We start from the raw sequence: 23,019 nt of genomic DNA, 5'->3' as shown, positions 1-23,019 counted from the left end.
ATATTCTTAGGATTAAAAAAATAAAAAAATAAAAATAAATAAAAATAAAAATAAAATGCTGGAGTACTCCCAAGTCCATTTCGCTCTACTTCTGTTCCCTCTTACACAATTTAATGTGGTTTTAACTATTATGCATATGTAAATGGACCTCCTAATGTCTAAAATCACCTCAAAGTCTTCCCCCTTGAATTTGAGGTTCTTATTTTTAATGTCTTATTTATACATATGCACATTTTTTAGAACCGGATTCAATGACCCAATTTTGTTACATTTAGAGTTTTCTGTTTCATTAATGGCATATCATTCACCATTGGTTGACTTAGCCAATAATCCAGGAATAATAAATTCCTCTTTTTCTTAATCCTTACAGTTAACAATGGCATAGGTGATGATGCAAAGCAAATTGTATTAACGCATTTTGTTCTACCCTTTTAATCACCAATTAACCTTCTGTCAGCAATGACATTTATTCAGTTGATCCAGTATGACTTATTCTAAGTGGATACTAATTTTCTCATTAATACCAGCATTTATTCTGGGCTTTAACCTATGCTCTTCAATAAATGTTGAGTGAATGACAAATAAAGTAGCAGAGGACAGAAAAACAATCATATTTCTTTGTTCTCTTGTCTTTAAAACAATGTCCGGATTTATCATCAGTGTCTTTCAAGGCTACAAAATAATCTTACATGATACTCCTTTTCTTTGTTCTATATAACCCTAAATCTATAGTAGGGTATACACCCACAACTGTATACATATAGGCCACATGATTCAAGTATTTCTAAGCTACAATGAATATTAAAACCATCTGGAAGATGTTTTAAATCTTTTGCAGTACCTACAAAGAACATAATAGTCTTACTCCTTACAATAATTGAATCCTTTACATGCAGTCATATACAACACTAATCACAAAAGATGGGCCCCAAATGAACAGAATTATGTCTGATAGGTAAAATCATTTATAGTTGAAGAATGAACCTTAATATCTTCTAGAATTACTCTGATATTCCATTATGAGTCTTACTGAGCTGCCTATGTATTTGGAAAGAAATTCCTATTTTGATCAATGTTCAAATAAATGATCTTAAGGAATTAAATATAAAAGCAATTGAGAGGGTGTAGATCCATTCTTCGTGTAAATTTCAAGAATCCCCTCTCTTTTAAGCTAAGTAGTTTTACTTCAGGTAGAAGGGAAATTTCATTTATTTACATTTTCTATGAGAGCATTAAGGTAGTCCCCCCCCACAGCCCAGGTCAAGACCTGAACATCATCTCAGAAAGTCAGGTTAATGAAAGTTAACCACCAAAGAACTAATGAAGACAACAAAAAACAACAGTAAATGTTAATGAAGGTAGCCAATAGTTGAGAATAACATAACAAATAAAAAAACTATTTTTGCAGTGGAATTTCAGAAATCTAGGTCAATATTATAGACATATGGACAAATAACAAATGTATATTTACATTTTAGATTGTAAAATATTCTGAAATATTCAATATTGACCTGAAAGGGTACATATATGTGTGCATTACAAGTTAAGATAAATTTGTCATGATTTTCAGGGTTATCTATTAGGAATAACATAATATTATAAGGTGAGGCTTTGCTAGAAAAGAACAACACATTATTTTTGAAATTTAAAAAAAGTTGCTACTAGGCAAAAACAGTAATAACTAGAAATACTAAGAAACAGCTGCTAATTGTTATGAGCTGTAATTGCATTGGCAATAGATGGGAAACATGAAGAGATGATAAATAAAGACTGTGCTAGCAAATAAATAATTTGGTTCAGTAGGGGAGAAAATTAAATTAACCACTGGAAGAAAAAGAAAGAAGTTTCTTCTTCATAGATTTAAGCCTTATTGAAAAATCAATGAAAGCAGTGTGTTGAGCCTAGTGATTACATCCAAGCCCAACACACATTAATTATTGTCTATCAAGGGCTAAGAAAAAGGTGTGAATGTGTGCCTTATTGTGCTCTGTTTACTGCTTAAAAAAATATATTAGACTTCAAAGATAGGGAAGGAGTTCTCAAACAAGAGGTAAGGGAAAAGATTTATTAATTCAATTGCATTAAAAAAAACATCAGTAGATTTAAGAAAATAGGAAATACAAGCCATAAACACAGAATGATAATTGAAGTACATATATACAAGAAAGAACATTATCAAAAAATATCAAGAAATCCTACATATTACAAAAATAGCAAAGAAGAAAAATGGCACAAGATACAAACAGAAAAATTACAGAATAGACTAACAAAATGATCTATCTACATATAGATGTATATTTAAGTATATATCTATTTAAAATATATATTTATATAGTTTTATTTATTATAGGTTAAATATATATGTATATGTATATGTGTGTGTGTATATATGCATATATATATGCATATATATATATATATATATATACTTAAAGATTTATTTGAGAGAGAAGGAATACAAGCAGGAAGGGCAGAAAATTAGGGAGAGAAAATCTCAAGCAGACTCCAAGCTGAGCATGGAGCTGAACTGAAACCAAGAGTCAGGCACTTAACCCACTGTGGCACTCAGGTGTCCCTCAATCAATATACATATTTTTAAAATGTTAACTGGTCTAATATTTTAAAATTCAAAATAAAACATTAATGATATCTCAGTTTATTTTAATAAATTTAAAATCTGGCATTGCATTGCGTTGGTAAGAATGTGAAACAGTAACTTTTAGGCATAATGGCAGAAATCAAATTGCAGCAAATACCTTGAAGAGCAAGTAATTTGAAGAGGTGCCTATCTTACATTCAATAAATTTACTCATAGAGAAACACCACATAGATTCTTATTTCAAGGAGACAAGATTAAGAATGTTTATACCACATGGTTTATATTATAAAATCATGTATTACATAATTATCCATAATGACTAAAGTAATAATGGTGTACCCATCTAATAGAATATATAGGACAATAAAAAATGAATGATCTAGGACTACACATATCAACATCAGTAAATTTCTCAGATAAAAGTTAAAAGAGATTTCATAGGAAATATTATTATCAGATAGAAAATCATTTCATAATAATAAAGGGGTCAATTCATCAAGAGAATATAATAATCATAAATGTTAATGTACCTAGTAACAGTTTCAAAATTTAAATAAGCAAAAATAAATAGACAATAAAATGACAAGACACAGCCTGAGAGAAAACATTTGTAAAACACATCTGATAAAGTACATGTACAGAAAATATGTAAAACTTGTAAAATTCAATAAAAGAACAAACCGCCTAATTAAAAAGTAGGCAAAAGATTGATGCAATACTTTAATAATGAAGATACAGAGATGGAAAATAAGCAAAGGAAAACATGTTCAACATCAAATGTCACTAGGGAATTGAAAACTAAAACAGTAAGATACCACTACAAACCTAGTAAAATGGGTAAAATCGAAAACATTGACAACACCAATTACCAGTGAGAATGTGGAACCACTTCAATTATCATCATTGTTGGTGGGAATACAAAATGTTATAGCCACTTTGGAAGACAATGTGGCAATTTTCTTATAAACCTAATATAATCTTACCAATACAATCCAGCAATTGAGCTCCTTGGTATTTACTCAAAGAAGCTGAAAACATGTCCCCAGAAACACACATAAATGTTTATAGAAGATTTATCCAAACTAAAATTGGAAGTTATCAAGATTCCTTCAATATGTGAATTAAAAAACTGCAGTACATGTAAACAAATATTAACTCAGCAATAAAAGCAATGAGCTATTAAGTCACATAAACATATGGAGGAAACTTAAATGCATATTACAAGTCAAAAAAGACAATCTGAAAAGGCTACATATTACATGATTCCAAATTTATGAGATTCTGGAAAAGGCCATATTGGAGAGACAGTAAAAAATCCATGTTTGCCAGGAATTGGGCAAGGGGGAGGAGTGGTGAGGAGGGGAGAAGGAGGGATGGTTTATTTTTATGTATCTTATGGTTTCTGGTGCAGTTATAAATGGGATTGATTTCTTGGTTTCTCCTTCTGATGCTTCATTATTAGTGTATAGAAATGCAACAGATTTTTGTACATTGATTTTGTATCAATGAATTTTATGAATTTACCGAATTTGTGTATCAGTTCTAGCAATTTTTTGGAGGAGTATTCTGGGTTTTCTACAAAAGTTAGCATATGTCCTCTTCAAATAGTGAAACTAACACTTCTCCCTTGCCAAATTGGTTGCTTTTTATTTCTTTCCGCTGTCTGGCTGCTATGGCTAGTACTTCCAGTACTCTGTTAAACAGTGAATTTGCATATCTCTGTCTTGCTCCTGACCATAAAGGAAGCTGTGGGTTTTTCATATAAGGCCTTTATCATGTTGGGGTATGTTTCCCCTAATTCTACTTTGTCGAGAGTTTTCATCATGAATGGATGTTGTACTTTGTCAAATGCTTTTTCTGTATCTATTGAAAGAATCATCTGGTTCTTATCCTTTCTTTTATTAATGGGGTGAGTCACATTGATTGATTTGCTAATATCTAGGAATATTCCTTGCAGCCCAGGAATAAATCTCACTTGATTGTGGTATATTATTCTTTTAATGTACTGTTGGATTCAGGTTGCTAATATTTTATTGAGAAGTTTTGCAACCCTGTGCATCAGGGTTATTGGCCTGTAGTTCTCTTTTTTACTGGAGTCTTTGGTTTTGGCATCTGGGTAATACTGGCCTCATAGAATGAATTTGGAAGTTTTCCTATCATTTCCATTCTTTGGAATATTTTGAGAAGAAATGGTATTGGCTCCTCTTTAAATGTTTAGTAGAATTCACCTGTGACGCCATCTGGCCCTGGTCTTCTGTTTCTTGGGAGATTTTTTATTATTGGTTCAATTTCTTTGCTGGTTATCAGTATATTCATGTTTCCTATTTCTTCCTGTTTCTGTTTTGATAGTTTATATGTTTCTCGGAGTTTATCCATTTCTTCCAGGTTGTCTAATTTGTTTGCACATAGTTTTTCACAATATTCTCTTATAATTGTATTTCTGTGGTGTGGATGCTATTTCTCCTCTCTCATTTGTGGCTTCATAATTTTATTTATTTGGGTCCTTTCTCTTTTTGATAAGTCTGGCTGGAGGTTTATTAACTTTACTAATTTTTTCAAAGAACTAGCTCCTGGTTTTATTTATCTGTTTTATTTTTATTTAAAAAATTTTTTTAAAGATTTTATTAATTTATTTGACACAGAGAAAGGGAGAGATCACAAGCAGGCAGAGCAGCAGGCAGAGAGAGAGTGGGGAAGCAGGCTCCCTGCTGAGCAGAAAGTCCAACTGGGGCACAATCTCAGGACACTGAGATCATGACTGGAGCTGAAGGCAGAGGCTTAACCCACTGAGCCACCCAGGTGCCCCTATCTGTTTTATTTTTTGTTTCTATATCATTTATTTCTACTCTAATCTTTATTGTTTCTCTCCTTCTCCTGGTTTTAGGTTGTTTTTCTTTTTCTTGCTCCATTAGGTGTGCAGTTAGGTCATTTATATGACATTTTTCTTGCTTCTTAAGGTAGGCCCATATTGCTATATACTTCCCTTATAAGACTGCTTTTGCTGCATCACCAAGGTTTTGGACTGTTGAAATTATTAAGAGAACATATTACAAAGAAGGTCTTCCAGCTTGCAGTTGCTAGGTTACTATATAGAAAAAAAGTTTCCTACTATATAGTTTTCTACTATATAGAAAAAAATGTTTTCATTTTCATTTGTTTCTATACATTTTTTTAAATTTCTTTTTTGATATTCTGGTTGACCCATTCATTTCATAGCAGCGTATTATTTAAGCTTCATGTATTTGTGGTCTTTCCAAGTGTTTTCTTGTAGTTTACTCCAAGTCTAACAGTGCTGTGGTCATAAAAGATGCATGGTATGGTATCAATATTTTTGTACATATGTTGAGGACTGATTTGTGACTAGTATGTGATCTACTCTGGAGAATGACCCATATACACTTGAAAAGAATCCTGCCTTAGGAGGGAATATTCTGAATATATCTGTTAAACCCATCTGGTCCAATGTGTCATTCAAAGCCATTGTTTCCCTATCGATCTTCTGCTTAGACGATCTGCTCATTGACATGTCAGGTGTTAGTGTCCCCTACTATTACTGTATTATTATCAGTGAGTTCCTTTATGTTTGTTATTAATTGTTTTATATATTTGAGTGCTCCCATATTGGGGGCATCAATATTTACAATTGTTAGATCTTCTAAACCAACAATAGTTGGATTGTGCCCTTTATTATGATATAGTGTCCTTCACGTCTTGTTACAGTCTTTGGTTTAAAGTCTCATTTGTCAGATGTAAGTACTGCTACCCCAGATTTCTTTGGGTATCCATTAGCATGATAAATGGTTTTCAGGCCTTTTACTTTCAATCTGCTGGTGTCTTTAGGTCCAAAATGAGTCTCTTATAGGCAGCATACAGATAGTTATTGTTTTTATTTCAGGAATGCAAATTATTTTCAAGTTTACACAGAACCAAGATAGTTCATGTTGTGGGCAATAAAACACAATGAATTTTAAGTGATCCAAGTAGTAGAAATTGTTGTCTCTAACCATATGGAATTAAATTAGAAATAAATAATAAAAGTTTCTGGAATCCAAATACTTGTACTAAATAACAGATTTCTAGAACCAATGGATTGAAAAAAATATCAATGGAACATTAAGAAGTACTTTTTTTTTTACAAATTTTTTTAATTATTATTTGAGAGAGACAAAGATAATGAGAGCATGAGTGGGGAGGAAAGGGAGAAGCAGTCTCTCAGCTAAGCAGAGAGCCCAATGCTTGATACCTGACACTGGGCTCAATCCCAGGACCCTGGGATCATGATCCCAGCCAAAGGTAGACACTTATCTGACTGAGACATCCAGGTACCCCAAAAAGTATTTAGTATCAAAGGAAAATCAAAACACAGCATGTCAAAATAGGATGACCTTAAGCAATTCATGAAAAGAAAACATTTTTGGAGTTATTGTTCGATGGGATACAGCCCAGCACTGGGCTCCCCACTTGGTGGGGAGTCTGCTTCTCCCTCTTCCTCTGCCCCTCCCCTTGCTTGTGTGCATGTACACACCCTTTTTCTTTCTCTCAAATAAATAATGTCTTTAAGAATAATAACTTTTTTGCTGAAAATATGTATTAGAAAAGTTCTCACTTCGACTACCACAGTTTATACTTTAAGAAACTAGAAAAGGAAGTAAAAATTAAAGCCAGAATAAGCAGACTTTAGGAAAAATATGTATCTTCTAAAGAGAATAACTCAGATTTTAAAAATAGAAAAAAAATCAATGAAACCAAAAGCTGATACTTTCAGAAGATTGATTTAAAAAATAAACAAAACAACCCCCTAGTCATTCTAATCACCAAGAAGCGTAAATCACCTATGAGAAATGACATAAATAACATTATTGTAGACACTAGTGAAAATAAGAGTTACAAAGAAAATATTATGAACAACTTTATGATAATACTTTTAACAACATATATGGAAAAACAAAATTCCTTAAAAGATAAAAACTGTGAAAAAAAAAGATAAAAACTGTGAAATTTTATCCAAGAAAACATGGATAGCTCTATATCTATTAAGAAACTGGATTTATAGTAACAGCCTTTTCAAAGAAAGTTAGTGCCAGATGGCTTAATTGTGATGATCTCCCAAACAAATAAATTATGCCAGTTTTACACAGATTCTTAGAGAAAACTAGAGAGATATTTCCCAAACTCATTCTATGAGGTAAGCATTATCAGACAAAAGCCAGATCAAATTATTAAAATAAAACAACAGATCAATAACCTGTATGAATATAGGTTGAAAATTAGTACAAATACAGTCCTGTAAACCATTTAAAAGTGATATAATTCTTTATAGTGAATTCTTGTAAGGAAGGTACAGCATCATACAGCAAACTTCCCATACTTCTTATTCATTTCTTTATTCCAGAAATAGTCTCACAAGAATTTCTTCTCTGCTTTCTGTCTACTTGTGTCATGAACTCTCCATCCCCAAATACTCAAATATCAATGCATTTGTATTTTTTCTCCTTTTTATCCCTCCATGCCCCCACTTTGCAATTTCATACCTATATTTAAAGTGATCTACATACCTTTGCTCATCTTTTTTCCAGGTGAATCACACACATTACTCCACTCTGTAAAAGAAAAATATTATTTACAAATCTGGTAGAAGAAATTAAGCCTAAATGTACCTAAACAATCTTAGTGTGAAATAAAACCTTCAGTTCATACTTTGAGCCAAGACCATGATCTCAACTGGGTGTGGTTCACCATGTTTCCAGGTACCTAAGAAAGATGATGGTAAATGCTGAGGATCATGAGAAATTATAAACTATGATCTTCTAGGTTTCTTCAATAATAATAGCTATATGTTAACCATTAAATATTATTTATATGGGGGTACTCATTGTTTGAAATACGTTTTATTAAAGTATCTATCTGAGAAAACTATAGAACCTAGGAAATGAAAGTGATAAGTATAATTTCTTTGATTCTCAGCTATATTACTATTCATTTATTTTGAATTTATTCCAATTTGCATGTAATACTATGTATTTTACTTTCAAGGTAATTTGGATATATTTAGATATATGGTATTTTGGATATATTTCAGATAAAACCACACATAGAAAATAATAAAATGTTTCAAACACAACTGAAAAGAGGCAAAAATGATATTTGTTTTAGAACATGAGTATTAATAGAACTGCAGCAGCAGAATTCATCAAGATTACTGACAAAATGAAACAAAAAGAACCAGAAAAAGAAAGGACCATACCTGGGAATTTAACTGATAAGGAATCATATATGGGATGAGAAAGATCAACAAGAATGGTATAAAGACATTTAGAATGTAATGCCAGAAATACAATGAGAGAGTTATTTTACAAAAGTAATCATTCTTTCACAGCCATTCTAAAAATAAAGTTATTGGGTATGTGTTACACGAAGCAAAATGTAAAAATTTGTTCAATCAAAGGGCACAATAATCCACTATATTTTCTTTAGCTTTCAATTCCTCTATAGTCTGCTCAAGATTTTGCAGAGCTCCCCCCTCTCTAGTTAATTCTCTGAGAAGTCAGACTCTGACTATATGTAGTAATTTCCCAGAAAACAGCAATTAAGATGTCAATTGTCCCAGTACATTTCATCTAGTGAGTAAATTTTCTAAGTATGTGTAAATATGCACTAAATGTATTCACTTCAAAATAAAATAGCAGAAAGTATCACTTTTAAATCTGTCCTATATCCATAAAAATGCAAGCTTTTTTTTTTTTAAAGATTTTATTTATTTGTTTGACAGACAGAGTTCACAAGTAGGCAGAGAGGCAGGCACAGAGAGAGGGGGAAAGTAGGCTCCCTGCTGAGCAGAGAGCCCAATGTGGGGCTCGATCCCAGGACCCTGGGACCATGACCTGAGCCAAAGGCAGAGGCTTTAACCCACTGAGCCACCCAAGTGCCCCAAGTGCAAGCTTTTTCATGCACTATAGTTCAAAATTAAAGTGTAATTTAAAATGATATGCTAGGATGCACCTGGGTGGCTCAGTTGGTTAAGCAAGTGCCTTCAGCTCAGGTCATGATCCCAGGGTCCTGGGGTTGAACTCTGCATTGGCTCCCTGCTCAGTGGGGAGTCTGCTTCTGCCTCTCTCCCCTACTCATGCTCGCTCTTATTCTCTCTGTCTTCAATAAATAAAATCTTTAAAAAAATAAAATAAAATAAAATGATATGATAAACATGGGAAATTTCCAGGATCTAAGAATGACTTCAACTTAAATAATACTCATACATTTTTTATGATTCCATCATTTATATTTATGCTAAACTAACTCCGATCACATTTATATTCTGTTTATTTGTGCTAAAAATCACCTCCAATCTTCCATCACAGAGAAAACAATTGCTAACAAGCACATATGCAGCACACTGACTATATTAAATCCAAAAAAATGACATCTTAACAACAGAGATGAACTCTGAACTTAACACAGAGATGAACTTTTTAAGTAATAATACATCTGAATATATCTACATCATTATATATTTTACCATGTCATTATGTATTTTCCTTAACATGGTTTTAATGATATAGAGTCACCAAAGCAACTATTATTGATTAATATATATTTAATTGTATATATACATATATATACACACATATATATATATGATTTTATTTATTTATTTGAAAGAGAGAGAACAAGAAAGAGAGAGAGAAACAGCATGAGCAAGGAGAGGGGCAGAGGGAGAAGCAGACTCCTTGCTGAGCAGGGAGTTCAACGAGGGGCCTGATCCTGAGACTCCAGGATCATGACTAGAACTGAAAGCAGATGCTTAACCTACTCAGCCATCCACGTGTCCCTATTTTAAAATATATTTTATAGGGATGCCTGAGTGGCTCAGGCTGTTAAGTGTCTGTCTTCAGCTCCAGTCATGATCCCCGGGTCCTGGATTCGAGCCCCGCCATCAGGCCCCTGCTTGTGCTCGCTCACTCTCTCTCTGACAAATAAGTAAATAGAATTTTTTTTTAAAATTATATTTTATACATAGACATCTACAATCTTTCTAATCCTTAAAATTATAAGCAACATAGGCAATAAAAATATTTGTCTGCAGAGTATAAGTAATTTCAGAGGAAAACATTTGAACTCAATTATCATCAAACTGTGCAGTATCTTGTGAAATTCCCCAGTAGAGGATATAGTTCTTAACAGATGTTCAAATTATACTTAATTGTTGCATGATATGTTGATTTTAAAGATCATTCTTATATTATGAATATATTTAGTTTTCTTCAATATGTTAATTCAGTGCCATATCATAAATAATGACATCTATTTTATTTTATAATTAACTTAATACAATAAGTTCTGAGTTAGTGGAATAACAGTTGTAGAATTAGCTATTTGGATGGAAACATTTTGGAAAATCATACAAACATGGTAGTTTAAAAAATAACAAACATCAAATTTTTTAAACAACTTTTACTTTAAACTTTATCAAGGTTTCAATTGCATGCAAAAACATTTATTCATTTTAGATGTACAGTTTAAAAACTTTTGTTAACTGTATTAAGCCACGTGGGATCTACCACAATCAAGATATAGAATAGAAAAAAAAAAAAAAAAGATTTCACATATATGTGGAACCTAAAAAAACAAAAAAATAAAAAGGTTAAAAAACAGATGAATAACAAACAACAAAAAAAGCAGAAACAGACCTATAAATACTGAACAAACTGATGGATGCCAGAGAAGAGCAGAGAGGAGGATGGGCAAAATGAGTGAAAGGGAGTGGGAGATAATGTTAACACTTTACGTCAACTATACTTTAATTAAAAAGAAAAAAATCTTGGGAGACAATCTCTTGCTCCAAATCTGTGCTAGTAATGGAACAAAGATCCATTTTCCTATATCACTGGTAGGAAGAGATACTTTGTAATAGTTGACTCTTAAAACATTGGGTTTAAGTTACTTGGCTCTTGCCAGTTGATGTTATTGCATTTTAATCTTAAGACTGATTAATAAAGCTAAACAATATCAAATTTATAAAGAAATGAATTGAAGGGAATTGAACTATTCCTATCTGAGCAAATATATGGAAGAAAATGGGATAATTTAAGAAGGTTTAAAGGCCAAACATGAGAGACAATATTATCAAATGTAGTTCAAGTTCAATAAAAACTCATGTTTGTCAGATATTTTACTTTTAATTTCAAAGAATCACAGATAATAATATACTTTATTTAGAATGACAAAACATTATTTATGAGTGATCGTTTAAAGTAATAGTGAACACATTTTAAAAGCAGATACCCATTCATTGGAAAAGAGAAAATATTATACATTCTTAATTCATTAAAATTTGGACAACACTGATATCTAATAAGATAGTAACTTCTTTTTTTTTTTTTTTTAAGATTTTGTTATTTGACACAGAGAGAGAGAAAGCAAGTGCGTGCAGCAGAGAGAGAGGGAGAAGCAGACTCCCCACTGAGCAGGGAGCCTGATGCAGGACAGGATCCCAGGCCCCGGGATCATGACATGAGCCAAAGGCAGATGCTTAACTGATTGAGCTACCAGGTACCCCCTTCCATTTATTTTTAATATTCAAATTTAGTTCTATAGTCTTAGTTGCTGACTATCTAGTTCTAAGTTTCAGTTTATACTGTAAACAAACAGTTACAGTCCCTCAGGGCACCTGGGTGGCTCCTCTGTTAAGCCTCCAACTCTCAATTTTAGCTCAGGTCATGATCTCAGGTTTGTGAGATTGAGCCTCGTGCTCGGCTCTGCACTGGGCATGGAGCCTGCTTGGGGTTTTCTCCATTTCCTGCTGCCTCTGCCCCCACCCCTCTTCCTCCCTAAAAACAAAACAGAACAAAACAATAGCTCTCTTCTAAAGATGGTAATGATGGCTCATTGTGCTCTGTACATGACTAACTGTATGTGTTCTGAGATACACACATACACACACTCACACATGCTATATCTCAGCAACAGGCTTTGGCAGTACATATTAAATAATGCTGGCTTATTGTGTATAATAAAGTGAAAAATGGCACTCATTTTATTATGCATGGCAAGCTAGGAAGGAATTGCTGAAGACAGTGGAGCTAGGAGTTATAGTAAGACTGAACATAATGGAAAGTCAACTTGACAGATAAAAAAATTATGAAGAATTTATAATTAACTCTCTCAAAATAAAACTTCAGGCTTACTTGGCTTCACTGGTGAAATATGTGGAGGCCGAGAAAAATTAAGGCCATCCCACCTCAGGTTTAGCCTTAGCATAAGTACAGCCATCTTAGCTCCAGTAGCCGTCTCAGACCCCTGTGCCCAAGGGCTGAACTTTCCCCTACTTTACTTTAGTTCTAAGAACCCCCACCCTGCTTTGGTTCCAGAGACCCCACCCTGCTTTAGTAACAGGAAGCCCCACCCTGCATTAGTAACAGGAACCCATAAATACCCTGCCTTAACTAAGCTCGGGGTCCAAGTCCCTACTCGCTGTGTTGGGTATACTTGGGCCCAAGCTTAAGCTTGTTAAATAAACCCTTGTGTGATTGCATCGGTGTTGGCTCCTTGGTGGTCTCTCAGATGCGAAAACTCCGGTATAACAAAATATATCAGCCTTTATGGAAAAAAATAACAGGAATTTTATATGAGATCATTCAAAATTTAGAGAAGGAATGGACTTCAACACAATGTTTTACGAAATCAACATAAGCCTGTTCTAACATCTGAGAAAAGCATCATAAGCAAACACAGTCTCGTATGTATGATTCTTATCAAAATATTACCAAATGAAATCTAGCATAAACAAAAAGCATAATGCTCAATATCCAGAAGAGTTTATCCCAGAAGGGTTGGTTTAAAATTCAATAATCAATCATTATAATTCACTGTATTTCCAGCTGTAAGGAGAAAATTGAGTATAAAAGATACCAAAAGAGGTAGTAAAAGCATTTGACAATATTAACAAAAAATTAATCACAATATAATAAAGATAATATATATCATGATATGATATGGTAAGTTAATACAAAACATAAAAAAGAATTAAAAAGTGCATAATTTGCAGAAAATATGATTGCACAAATAAAAATCCTAAGGAAAAGTAAGCAAATTCAGCAAGGTTACATGGCACGAGGACCATATACAAAACTTAGCTGTATTTTTATGTACAGGTAATAAGTGAAAATGAAGTTTAAAAATTTAAAATACACCATATACAGTATTGATATGAATCTGATACGAATTTGTAATATACCTAGTAATAAAATACTCAAATGATTTGTACATCTATAATCAAAATTACAAAAACTTACTGAGAGGATTTTAAAGAATTGAATGATCTAGATTGGAAGATACAACATTATTAAAATGTCAACTATTACCAAATATTCAAAACAATAACAATCGAAATCGAATCAAGCATTTTCTTGAAATTTTCAAACTCATTTTAAATTTATAAGAAAATGCAAAAAATTCAGAAAAACTAAAACTTTTTTTAAAGTATAAAATTAGAGGACATAGGGGCACTGGGTGGCTCAGTGGATTAAGCCTCTGCCTTCGGCTCAGGTCATGATCTCAGCGTCCTGGGATCGAGTCCCACATCAGGCTCTCTGCAGCAGAGAGCCTGTTTCCCACCCTCTCCTCTGCCTGCCTCTCTGCCTACTTGTGATTTCTCTCTCTGTGTGTCAAATAAATAAATAAAATCTTAAAAAAAAAATTAGAGGACTTAAACCACCCATTTTTAGGGATGCCTGGGATGCTCAGTTAGGTGTCTGCCATTGGCTCAGGACGTCCCAGGTCCTGGGATCAATCCCGTATCAGGCTCTCTGTTCAGCGGGGAGCCTACTTCTCCCTCTGCCTTCCACTCCCCCCTGCTTGTGTTCTAGCTCTCTGACAAATAAATAAATAAAATCTTAAAAAAAAAAAACTACCCATTTTTAAAACTTATTCTTAAAATAAAAATTATTAAGGTAGCATAATACCACAAAACAAGCAAATGGATCAATGGAACAGAACAGGATCCAGAAAGAGAACTAACTACATATAAAGAATCAATGCAATTTTTTTATAAAGATTGAATTAAATTCAATGGCAAACAGGAAATCTGAGATTCTATATGGAATGAATGACCAATGATCTCAATACATAAAACTTATTTTGTGGATAATAGCAAACCTACATGCAATAATCTGTAATTATGAAACTTCCAGGAGAAACATAGGAGACTATTTTTGTGACTTCTTGTTATGCCAAGGTATTTTAGACAGAGCACAAAAAATACTAAACACAAAAGGAAAAGTATATGAAAACTGTAGTCTATCATAAATTTAAAACTTTACTAATAAATACACTCAAGAAAATGAAAAGGCAAGCCTGAAAGGTCTATGTAGTAGTGCTAGAGCTTTACAGTAACATGGCTACCTACCACACCCAGATAAATGAAACTCTGAGTATCGAGGTTTAAACATTTCAAAAATGTCTATACTCAAGTTTGATATGAAAGGAAAAAAGACACTCTCTCTAAGGGATCAGAGACTTAGAAAATGAGCACTAATTTATCAGTGTGGTTTGTATATCTTAGCCCTTGCCCCCAAAGTTTGCATTTTTCACAACTCTGCATGCAACCTTCATTTCACCTCAGGTGATAGGCAAAATGAAGAAAATACAGATAGGTGAATTTACATTTCCCACTAGCCTTGTGAAAACAAAATTACGTATTTCTTTAACAGTGCTGGCTGCTGCAAAATACATAGTTCCACATTTATATTTAAGAAAAATAATACAATTCCTAATTTTTGACATGAGCAAGACATAGTACTTTCACAATTATCCCTGAAGATTTTCCTTGGGATTCATTTTAACTTCATATCAACCACATAGAAAATACATAGACCCTAGTCTATGCATTCCAGGAACAGTTTGGAGAAGTGAACCATTATATTGTCTAGTGATTTTCTTTTAAAGAAAACAGTAACTTTGAACTCTTGTTTCAGATAAGTACAAAATGTAAACATTCCAAAAATGATGCATGGACTTAGATATTCAGAATGGTGTTAATGGCTATCTGAAGACTATGCTTTTTTCATTGTGTAAATTCACAAAGCATGTAAAACAAGAAACGTAAGGTTTCTGAAATGGAAAATAAAAAGATAATCCATGAGCTTGGGGAAGTTGAAAGAAAGTTACTGATTTTCAATTACTTCTAAACTTTGCCTGTATACTAATATATTACTAAAAATATTGAACCAGAGGAGTGGCAAGAAATGCAAAGTACCCACACAATAATTTATCTTCAATTGTTATCAATCGGGAACTAATTCAGAAAATATTCCTTTTATGCTTAAGAGATGATTTGTGAAAAAATATATATATTTTATATATATATGTGTGTGTGTGTGTGTGTGTGTGTGTGTGTATATATATATATATATCTCAAAAGTAATTTTGTGCTCTTTCCTATCCTCTGAGCCTCCTTTCCACTACCATGTAGTTATATGTAAAACAAGTTATATGCTAAGTTATATGTAAAATGTCTATAGGGCAAATAAGCCAGTAAGCACAAATGTATTAATATTGGACATAGATTAAGTCAAGGCTACAATTTAGTAGCCTTGTACTACAACTTAGTAGTACAAGAAGTAAATAAGTTGAATAACTATTTTTAATCATTATATTTAAGGGGCACCTGGGTGGCTCAGTCGGTTAAGCATCTGCCTCTGGCTTAGGTCATGATCCTAAGGTCCTGGGATTGAGTCCCACATTGGACTCCCTGCTCAGCAGGTAGTCTGCTTCTCCCTCCCTCCTGCCCCTCCCCCCTACTTGTGCTTTCCCTCTCTCTCTCTCACTCTATAATAAACAAAATTTTTTAAAAAATAAATAAAAGTTTTCTCATCTTTATTACCTTTTCATTAAATTATTTCTATATCTGGTCTTACCATATTATCTTATATATTTCTACTAGAGTTACCTAAAAATACATGGATTATTTTCTATTGTCTACTGCCTATTAAATAAGATCTAAAGAACTAGAAACCTTACCAAGATTTTAAAGGCACCCATCATATAGTTTCTTTTTTTATTTTTTTAAGATTTTATTTATTTATTTGAGAGCAAGAGGACGAGCAGGGGGAGAGGCAAAGGCAGAGGGAGAAACAGACTCTCTGCTGAACAGGGAGCACAATGTGGTGCTGGATCCCAGGACCCTGGGATCAGGACCTGAGCCAAATCCAGACACTCAACCAACTGAGCCACCCAGGTGACCTGTTCTTTTTTTTTTCCCCCATCCTTATGTCATACTGCCCATATATACATACATACATATACACATATAGTCCAGAAAGAAAAACAAATCTCAACTGTTTCTAGTTAGAATGCAAATGGTTATGAAAAACCAGCAGTTCTACCATTATAATAAAATACCATGTAATTTATGTAATCTGATTTTTTTTTAATTGAAGAGCTGAATACAAAGCCTAAAAGATATAATGGATTGAGCACCTTTTAGGTGAGCAGAGTAGAGCCTCCTTTTTTCCTGAGGCCATTAGTGGACAGAAACAAAATTACCATAGGAAGGGTGAAAGAAGAATAAGACAGGACTTTGTAGAGGCAAGAAAAGATTGAATTTCCATTAGAGCGAGTGTCCTTGACAAAAGGCTAAGCTCTCAAATTCTATCAAGTCTCACCTATGAAATTTTGCTAATTGTGTATGCATTGGTTCAGAGCAGGGATTTTAGAAGAAATCTTGTAGTTTTAAAGCACTGTGATCCCAAGTTCTGCTGGAAGTCATCATTCCACCTTAAGACATAGGAACTTAGTACAGAACTGAAACTAAAGTCACATCCCAGCTCTGACCCAGTCCAATTTTTGGTTTTATTAAATAGAAGAAATTCTGCCTCTAGCCATCTAGAAGAAGAGAGTGAAACACTATCAAGAGAAAATATTTTCTTCTCTGCTTTTACTTCATGCCAAATGTCTGGTGGATGGGAATTAGCAAGAAAATATGAACCATATTCAAAGAAACATAAAACCTGACAGTAAAAGATGACACAAAGAATTACTCAGGGAATGGTGGGAATCAAAAATACATAAATAAAATTAACATAGTGGATCAAAAAATATATAGGGAATTTCAGCATAGAAAAAGAAGAGTTTTTTTTTGAACATTATATCAAAAACTAATGATGCACCATATGTTGGCTAATTGAATTTAAGTTATAAAAAAAGTTCTAAAGAAAGAAACAAAAATTTTAGAACTAAAATCTGTAATATTTCATATTAAAAATCATTTGGGCATATTAGTAGATAAGGCAAAGAAAAGGTAAGTGACTTGTTTGCAAACATAGAATTTAGCTAAATGAATGAACAGAGATTTTTTTTTTAAAAAAGAAAGAAAAGCAGAGACTCAAATATGAAAAGATGTCAAGATTTCTAATATACATAGCACTGGACCTACAGAAAAAGAAAAGAAAAAATAGGGGCGCCTGGGTGGCTCAGAGGGTTAAGCCTCTGCCTTTGGCTCAGGTCATGGTCTCAGGATCCTGGGATCGAGCCCCACATGGGGCTGTCTGCTCAGCAGGGAGCCTGCTTCCCCCTCTCCCTCTGCCTGCCTCTCTTTCTACTTGTGATCTCTCTCTCTGTCAAATAAATAAATAAAATCTTTAAAAAAAAAAAAAAAGAAAGAAAATTAAAGAAAAGAAAAAATAGGAAAAGAAAGTTTTTAAAGCCATAATGTCTAAGGATTTTCCAAAATTAATGAATGATACTACCAATAGATTCAAGATTAGGGGGGGGAAAAAAGCAAAAACATACTAAAAGCTGCTGAAAAATCAAAGATAATCAAAATGTCTTAAAACATCTAGAAACAGGGGCGCCTGGGTGGCTCAGTGGATCAAAGCCTCTGCATTCGGCTCAGGTCATGATCCCAGGGTCCTGGGATCCAGTCCTGCATTGGGCTCTCTGCTTAGCGGTGAGCCTGCCTCCCTTCCTGTCTCTCTGCCTGCCTCTCTGCCTACTTGTAGTCTCTGTCTGTCAAATAAATAAATACAATCTTTTAAAAAACAAAACAAAATAAAAAATCTAGAAACAAAAGTAACACATTGCAGTCAGAGATAATAAAACAACAACAACAACAACAGCAACAACCAACTTTTGATTAGAAACAATGAAAACCAAAAGATAATGGAAGATCACCTTTAAAGTCTAGGGGGAAAAAAGGCTCAAGAAAAATATAATAACTTAGATAAAAATATAATAACCTAGTAAAAGAAAACTCTTAAAAACTAAATAATGACACAGACATTTTCTTTGTTGTTATTTAAAAACTGCAGACTTGTACCACAAGAAATAGTAAAAGAAGTTCTTCCGATTAAAGGAAAATTAATACCAGGTTGAAGTATGAATTTACACTTCTGTAAAGAAAGAAAAAAGAGAACCAAAGAGAGTAAAGGTGTGGACCAAATTAGAGTATTTGAAAATATATTGTAGAGAATACTGACTGTTGAAAACATCAAATAGCAATATTATAGAGTTCAGAATTTAGAAGCAAAAGCAATTCTAAAATGACAAAAGAGAAGTTAATTAATTAACTTAAAAGGAGAAAAAAACCAACAAACAAAAAAAACAAGAAAGGAAGAAAACGTGAGACAGAGAAAACCAATTACACAATGTAGACCTAAATTCAACCACATCAGTAAAATATGTATTTTTTGAAATGGCATATAATAAGGCAAAGAATAAATAAAAAGTGTGCATAAGACCTCAACAAACATTTCACAGAAGAAATATTTTCACAAAATCATTAGAAATTATAAAGTTCTTATATATTAGAATGGCCAAAATTAAAAAGAATTATAAAATCAAATGTTGACAAGGATGCATTACAAATGGAATATTCACACATTAATTTTCAGCTTATAATAACACAATAAATTTAGAGAACCATGTGATATGCTCTGAGAATTTTAAACTTACATATACACTTTGACCTAACAACTTTATTACTTGGGAATGTGCCCAAGAGAAATAAATGCAAAGATTCTCCTATAACAATTTGCCTCCTTTTAATAATTTCACTCTACCTTCCAAATTCTCCTTTATTGTTTTTCATTCATCATAACTCTTTAATCTATTTAATGTATACATTTAGTATTTGATGTTAGTCTTCCCGCACAAAACATACTTTCTATGAGCAAATAATTTTTTTTTGTTTCACTGATAACTATATATTCAATGCCTATAACAGAACTTTACCCATAGTAGATGTTTTATTTTTATTGCATGAATAAATGATCCATAATACAGGCTTTGTTAAATGTCCTAAAGAACATTAGTAATAGGTATAGAGTTCACAAATAAAATACAGAACACCAGTTAAATTCAAATTTCTGCTAAAACAGAGAATACATTTTTGGTATAAGTATGCCTTAATTACTGCATAGGGCATATTTATACTTTATTGTGTTTTTTTAAATAATTTGGTATTATTTTTACTATCTATTATTGGATTATTTTTTAAAGTTTTTATCCAAATTCTAGTTAGTTAACATGCAGTGTAATATTAGTTTCAGGAGTACAATACAGGATGCTCTGTACTTTTGTTTGCTAAATGTGACAACCTTAAATAAGTATCACTGGTGAGAGGTGCCTGGGTGGCTCAGTCAGTTAAAAGTCTGACTCTTGGTTTCAACTTGGGTCATGACCTCAGGGTTGTGGGATGGAGCCCATCAGGCTTCATTCATCTCTAAGTCGACTTGGGATTCTCTCTCTGCTCCTCCTCCTGTGCTCTCTTTCACTCTCTAAAAGATATAAATAAAATCTTAAGAAAAAATAAGTATCATTGGTGAAATGAGTAGCTTGTTACTCAGCATCAAGGATTCTTTATGAGTGGAATTAATTAATATTCAAAACATATGTTTTGCATAAAGTAAAAATTCCCTTTATCTTTGAATGACAGAGTATGAGGTTCTGCTGGGTCAAGTAACTTGCTTGTTTTCTTTATTTACTTTTTTGTTATAATTCTAATAATTGGACATTCATGCAAATTTTAACTGGAAAACCCAAAACAACAGAGAGCTGGGACTTGATGAAATCCTACTACCAGTAACAGCAGGTCATATGACCAAACCTGCCCACAAAAATACAAAAAAAAAAGTTTTCTTTGTCTTATAAAATTTGGTCAGAGAATTGCTGTTGTATATCTGGAAGCAAGACTGTGGAAAAGTAATAACTTTTACTTGCATCTAATCATTTGTGTCAATCTTACCAACAAGAAAAATCTAATGGCTTTGTCTGACCAAATTATTTTGAATAATTTTACAATGAAAAATGACTATTGATCACTATCAGGCGATGGAGAGGAATGTATTAAATTATATAACATTCAGTTACATTGTATAATATATAAAACATATTTAAGTAAAGTTCAGGATTTGATTTACCAGTTTTGAAAGAAATGTCACATTGGTCACAGATAAAGTATCTATGCATAATTTATATTTTTAATTTAATTTCTGTCAATGATCAAATTTTCTCTCTCATAGTATGTAGCAAAAAGCAAAACAGTAATTTTTATACAACAACACAAACTCATATAACCTTATAAGTTGAGAGGAGAACCTTGATGGAATATGCTTCTGGGTACTATTTTAATTTAATTTTTAAAATGTACTTCTGCTTGTAGTCAAATGGCAAAATGCATTAAAAATGCATTCTCATCTATCTAGAATTTTTTTTCCACTCATGAATAGAAGCCCCAAAGCAAAAATGTATGTAAAACACAATAAGTTAAGTAGCTATATGCTTTCAACCTTATCAACTGTTTGGCTCTAGGTATAAAGGTAAGACATTTCATTTTTTTAAACTAATTCACCATGTTTGAATATTAAGGACTAACCTAAGGCTAAATTTTGAATTTGGAGTAATTTGGAAAATATATTTTTCATCCATTTTTTACACTGGGAACATCCCACATTTGGCCTGTATCTAGAATTTGCTCTTCAAATGCCCAGAACAGTTAAATGCTATACTTTAACAATCTATGCTATAGTTTTATAATGGCATATATTACCAAAAAAAAAAAGATTATCAATAAATAGCTAAAGGAAATATTAATTTGATGGCAATTTACCATGTAAAAATGAATACAGTAAATAAAAATGAGGCACAATATTGGATTAGATACTCTCTAAACTGCCATCTAAATTTAACTCAGTTGACACAAAGTAATAGCACACAAGAAAATAAATGGTAATAATACAAAACTGAATGATTACCAATTTTAATGTCACATACAAATATATTTCTATCTACAAAATACATGATTTAAGTATATATACATAATATATATAATTTAAGAGTGTAGGTATATAAGTATACAAGTATATAATAAATATATATATAAGTATATAATTTAAGTATATAGGAAATATACCATAAAAAGTTAACTGTGATCATGTAGTTTGAAAATTAATGTTGACATTAAGTTATCAGCTTTAACTTATTCATTCTAAATTCTCATCTGTTCTTAATTCTCATATTTTATAAATTAGTTATTTAATTCATGGAATTTATTATGAATGAGCAGTCTTCCTATAATACTTGTTATTTATTTTTGGTCACTTGAAAATTGAATTATCAAAATCATTCAATATTGCAACAGCTTCCTAAACTATTTATAAATATAAGACAAATGAAACTGAAGAGCATCAACATATAGAGGTTAAATCAAATTTATCAATATATCAAGTGGTCTTATAATTCATTAGGTTCCAAGATGATGCTAGTTAATTCAACCATAGATAAATTAGAAAATCAACTAGTGAAATAAAGGAAAATAATGTATTACAAACAGAAATATTATAATGAAAAAAAGATGACTTGGATTTGTCCTTAGGAAATAATTATATTTAAAAAGAACAAGTTGGTGTAGTGTGGTCTTTTGTTTATTCTAATGCTATAATTTCATTCTGTAAAATTACCTCCCACAGAGGTAATTATAGACCAGTTTAGTATTATTAGATATTTATAATCCTTCAGTAATATTTTCTAATCTCTTACTTTTTCTATCCCCCAGATAACTGCTTCACAGCTCAGCAGAATTTTTAATCACTTCTCCATAATAATGAAACAATTTGAACATACAAGATAATATTGCCTATAAAGAGAAACCTGGAGTCACAAATGATAAAAACATAGGGAGCCATTAAATGATTGTGCTTCAGTCATCCTCTTTAGTGTAGCTTAGTTATACTCACTTCTCTTATTTCAGCTTTCATTTTTAAAGAGGCACTCAACTTTAAAAATCAGACTGTATTCCATTATTTATTTCCTTAGACATTCAAGAGCACATAATCAATGTGTGCTTAGTACTGAATACTTTAGAAAATGAAATAGGGAAATACAAAAGAAAGGAAAATACAGTTACAAACTTCAGTGAGTTTCTATTTTAT

The sequence above is a fragment of the Martes martes genome, assembly GCF_963455335.1.
Source record: "Martes martes genome assembly, chromosome: 5".
In the NCBI taxonomy this organism is placed as follows: Eukaryota; Metazoa; Chordata; class Mammalia; order Carnivora; family Mustelidae; genus Martes; species Martes martes.
This window is presented reverse-complemented; position numbering follows the sequence as displayed.